Below are 5599 nucleotides of genomic sequence, written 5' to 3'. Positions count from 1 at the left end.
TTTCCCTTGGGAGTCGGGGGGATCTTTCTCCCCGAGTGTCTGCTTCATAAAACTGACCTGATGCCCTGTGTCTATTTTACAAAGCTGCACAGGTGGTTTACTTGCATAGCAAGGTTTGGCAACTACTCCTGGAAGTCATATAATCTTCTTTGTTGTAAGTGGAACCAGAGACAGCTTTGCTCCCAGTGTTCAGCTCAGCACCAGTAGCTGTCAAGCTAGGTTTACCCGTGAATCAGTGGGCATTTCCTGCATCTGGGGTCTGCAGAGCACGGGGGGGCAACTTCTGGACAGAGGAAGCCCAATTGGTTGGTTCCAGCCTGGGCATGTGGCCCTCCCTCCCCGGTGGGAGTTGCATGAAGAGGTATTTTTGGAAGGTGCAGGAATTCTGTAACCATTTGGAAAATGCCTGCTCATAGGCTGGGCTGGATTCTCATTTTAAAATGATGATGTGGCTGAGCGGCCTGACCTGGCCAGTTTTCCTGGATCTAGGGGTGGGGAAAGTAAAGAGGCATGCCCATTTTTTTTTCTTTTTCTTTAAATTGTATCACCATTTTCTTTTTGTCTCAAATCCCTCTAACCCTCAAGCTTCAAGAGAATTGTGAGGTGTCTCCTGCAGTTCATGCACTCTTTGATGCTGCTTGCAGGTAAGTGTTTCATCTTGTCTCAAGTCAGCCAGGGCTCTGGGGTCACTTCAAGTCGAATGAAAGTTTAACCCTCAATTCCCCGTCAAGGATCTTTGGCTGTGGAGCCCTCATCTGGAGTCTCCCTGCCCTTCCAGGCAGGACCCTGAGTGCCCTCCTACTCTCTTCCCTGTGTCTCTCTCTGCTTTGCCCTGCTGCCTTCATGTTTATCGAGAGCAGCAGCTTTTGTTTTTTTAATTAAGTATAGTTAATTTACAATGTTGAGCTAATTTCTGCTGTACAGCAAAGTGATTCAGTTACACATATATATACATTCTTTTTTATATTCTTTTCCATTATGGTTTATCACAGGATATTGACTATAGTTCCCTGTGCTGTACAGTAGGACCTTGTTGTTTATCCATTCTCTGTATAATAGTTTGCCTCTGCTAACCCCCAACTCCCACTCCATTCCATCCCTCCCCCTCCCCCCTTCCCCTTGGCAACCACAAATCTGTTCTCTATGTCTGTGCATCTCTTTCTATTTCATAGGTAAGTTCATTTGTGTCATAGTTTAGATTCCACATATAAGTGATATCATATGGTGTTTGTCTTTCTCTTTCTGACTTACTTCACTTCGTATGATAGGTCCATCCATGTTGCTGCAAATGGCATTATTTCATTCTTTTTTATGGCTGCGTAGTATTCCATTGTATATATGTACCACATCTTCTTTATCCATTCATCTGTTGATGGACATTTTGGTTGCTTCCATGTCTTGGCTATTGTGAATAGTGCTGCTATGAACACAGGGATGCATGTTTCTTTTTGAATTGTAATTTTGCCTGGATATATGCCCAGAAGTGGGATTGCTGGATCATAAGGCAACTCTATTTTTAGTTTTCTGAGGAACCTCCATATTGTTTTCCATAATGGCTGCACCAACTAACATTCCCACCAACAGTGTAGGAGTGTTCCCTTTTCTCCACACCCTCTCCAGCATTTGTTATTTGTAGACTTTTTAATGATGGCCATTCTGACTGGTGTGAGGTGGTACCTTACTGTAGTCTTGATTTGCATTTCTCTAATAATTAGCGATGTTGAGAATCTTTTCATGTGTCTGTTGGCCATCTATATGTCTTCTTTGGAGAAATGTCTATTTAGCTCTGCAGTTTTTGCTAATCATCCATTCACTCACCCATTCAACCAGTGCCAGGCCCTGTGCTGGGGACAGGATGGAGGGTCAGGCTGACAAACCATCTTCTGTCATCACTATTTCTGCCCTTACCCTTGACAACTCTTTGTCCCCACTTCTCCACTTTTTCCCAAGGCCATGTCCGTGCTCTCTGAAGGACCTCTGTTCCTTCCCTTGCATGGCAAAGGTAGCCTGCCCTCTCCATTATCTGCGTCCAAACCCCTTGCTCCCGACCCTCATTTCCAGCTCCCTTGGGCTGAGACAGAGAATACAAAAGTAGAATGTGGCATGATTCTCTTCCCCAATTTTCCGTTTCTGAGATCCTCCCCATCCCATCCACCTTCCACCTCCACTACTATCCTCTCTCCATGCCAGATCCTGGAATGGAAGTGCCATGAGTGGGGAGCTGCTGTACTTTTGTCCTTCCAGGGAATTCCCTGGCAGTCCAGTGATTAGGACTGTACGCTCTCACTGCCAGGGCCCCAGGTTTGATCTCTGGTCGGGGAACTAAGATCCTGCAAGCCATTCAGTGCGACCAAAAAAAAAAGAAACCAAAGCAAAGCCAACAACCCCCCAAAATAAAAGTGCTGGAGGGCTGGGCTGCCTCTTGAGTTCTCCTCAAAGCCTGAACATTCTTAGGTGTGTTGCACGGAGACTCTCCTTCCAGGAGGTGAGATGACTGTAGGAAGGTGTCCTCACTTACTCTCAGCCAGGCCTTCTTGCTGGGAGATGACTCCCTGAAGTAGAAGCCAGGCAAAGGTTGAACTAGAAGACGACAGTGGCTTCCGGCTACTCACTGGGGTGTCAGTGAGCACTTGTCTACTTCCTCTCTTGGGCCTACCAGCCTGTTTGGAAGAAACAATCTCTGAGCCTTTGAACTGCCTATCAGCCAGGGGACGAAGCTGTCTAGGCCCTCAGGTGAGGTTCTCTGAGTCTGAGCTGATCACCTGCAAGAGGTAAAGCTGGGGAGAGAGAAAGTAGATCCAGAGTGTTCAGAGTATGTGTACTCAGTATGAGACTTACTAAATGACACAGAGCAATACATATGTCACATAAACCAGATATTCATATAGGCTTGATCAGTGAGTTTTCCAGAAAAGAGTTCTTTTCTTAAAAAAAAAAAGTTATGTATTTATTCATTTTAAATAGGTAATCCAAGCACAGGGCACAACATTTTAAAAAGTGCCAAAGAGTATACATAGTGAAAAATAAATGTCTTTCCCTCTCTTGTACCCAAGTTTTTCAGTTTCCCTCCCAGAAACAATCACTGTTGCCAGTTTACTGTGCATCCTTTTGGAGATTGTCTTTGAAAATCACAAGGGTGTATGTGTGTGTGTGTGTGTGTACTTGAAAAAAAATACAAATGGACATATTATATATATTGTTTTTAACATTGTTCTTTTCACTTAAGAGTATATTTTGGAGACTTTTTTCTTAACATATATGGGTTGGGGGTAGATTTGGAAAGCAGTAAAACTTGTTCCCATATGACCCTGAGCCTTGCTTCAGATCAAGCAGCTCCTTGTTTGGGGCTTTTTTTTTTTTACAGACAGTGTGGTCCCTGGGCCACCTGAAGCTGTCTTGCTCAGGCAGACATCCTGCCACAGGACGGGCAGGGAGTCAACCTCCCTGCCAGATTTCAGTGGGATTCATGTCCCCTGTTCTTACTGAATTCCTCACATTTGGAATTTGTTCTCAGAGTTTATATGTGAGATACCAGCAGCAAGCCCCCACCTGGCTACTCAAATTTTTGTTTTCAGGTCTTGTAGGTAGGTGAAGTATTTTCTGGGTATTGTGGAGGTCATCTCAGAGCTGCATTTCTGGCTTGTGGAGAGACGATGGCAGGGGCTGTGTTTAAGGGATTAACGCTCCATGGTGCTGGCCATGGCTTCAAGATTACTCAGGTCAGGGTGAGCTGTTTCCCTGAAGGGGTCTGGAATGCAGGGAGTGGAATGGGACACAGCTCTTACTTAAAGTTAAAAGACTTGTTAAACAAACGACTTTGGGTGCAGGTGTATCTAGAATCACCTTGTAGAATGCTGTGTCCTTTCCCTTTCCTCTTGCTTTCTGCCTGCCGACGTTCTTCATTTTCTTTTGATGAGCTTTGTAATCCTAGTGGATCGTTTCTGATGCACCAAAGCAGCTTGGGTCAAATCAGATCATCTTCTTCATTTGATTTAAATGTTCCATAGAGAAATATTGTGGTGGGTATTTCTTTAAATTTCCTCAGGTCAAACTGCTTACAAGGTTTTGCCAATTGAATAAAGAGAAAACAGTTAGATATACTGAGCCGTGGTTCTTAGAGTGGCATCACAGCCTGGGGCTTTCAGAGGTTTGTTACCTTATTTGCTCTTTTTAAAAAATAACAGCTTATTGAGATATAATTCACATACCATACAATTCACCTACTTTAAGTACACAATTCAATTTTTTTTGATATTCACAGAATTGCACAATCATCACCACAATCAATTTTAGAAGATTTTCATCAATCACTCCCCCCGCAAAAGCCCCATAGCCATTAGCAATCACTTTCCGTTTCCCCCCAATCTCCTCAGCCCAAGGCATCCACTAATGTACTTGCTTCTTCTATGGATTTGCCTATTCTGGACATTTCATATAAAGGGCCTCATATAATATGTGGTCCTTTGTGACTTGCTTCTTTCACCTAGCACGATATTTTCAAGATTCATCCTGTTGTAGCATGTATCGGAACTTCACTTCTTTTTATGGCCCAATAATATTCCATTGTGTGGATATGCCATATTTTACTTATCCATTAATCAGTTGATGGACATCTGGGTTATTTCCACTTTATTGGCTACTATGAATAATGGTGCTATGAACATTCATGTACAAATTTTTGTCTGGACTTCATTTGATCTTTACAGCAACTCTCTGCGGTACATATTCTACAGACCTCTTTCTATAGATAACAAAACTCATTCCAAGACGGTAGATAGGAATTGTGAATAAAGCTGTTAGATTCCTGAGCCTATGCTTTTTCCAATGTATGTTCATAGAGTTGAAATAATTGCTTTGACAGAACCTCGTGTGGATATACCTGTAGGTATTGTGAACACGAACGGGTATTTTTCAGTTGTGAAATTTCAGCCCTCTCCCCAATGTTCCCCATCTCTTTGTCCTTTTCTCCTTTCCTGGTTTTCACTTCTTTCTTTCAAGTATCAGTTCCCCGCCCCTGTGGTGGGGACAGAATCTATCACTCACTTTGGTGTGTAGTGAAATGTGTGAATTTGATATTTATATTTTTGAGTCACCTCAATGAGATGAAAGCTCCTCTGCCAGCAGCAAGCACAGAGGTGGTTTCTGAAGCAAGGACAAGCAGAGAGAGGATTTCTTGGAAAAGCTCATTCTCCTGTCCTGTCCCAGGGTTTCAAGGCTGAAGGGCACCCACGCTGGAGGTTGGGGCTACGGTGGAGAGCCACCTGCCCCCGGCTCGCCTCCAGCTAGGTCGCGCGCACCGTTGCTCGGCAACAACCCGCTCACACAGGTGGCGGCCCCAGAACCCCGCAGGGAGCGCGCACACGCAAGGACGCAGGGACGCCCGGGCGGCCCCGACGTCAGACCCACCCCGCCCCTCACCGCCTGTCAGACCGGGAGGGAGGCCTTCCCCGCCCCCTTCGGGGTGGGGGGAAGGCAGCCAGTGGAGCCCACGAATCAGAGAGTCCGACATATCCCCCGGCCTGGCTCCGGGCAACCAATCGCCGCACGCGTGTGATCCCGCGCCCATCCGGGAGGACGGCTGCAGGCGCTAAGGCGGCGA

This window comes from Lipotes vexillifer, unplaced genomic scaffold, assembly GCF_000442215.2.
Source record: "Lipotes vexillifer unplaced genomic scaffold, Lipotes_vexillifer_v1.1 scaffold426, whole genome shotgun sequence".
Lineage (NCBI taxonomy): Eukaryota > Metazoa > Chordata > Mammalia > Artiodactyla > Lipotidae > Lipotes > Lipotes vexillifer.
This window is presented reverse-complemented; position numbering follows the sequence as displayed.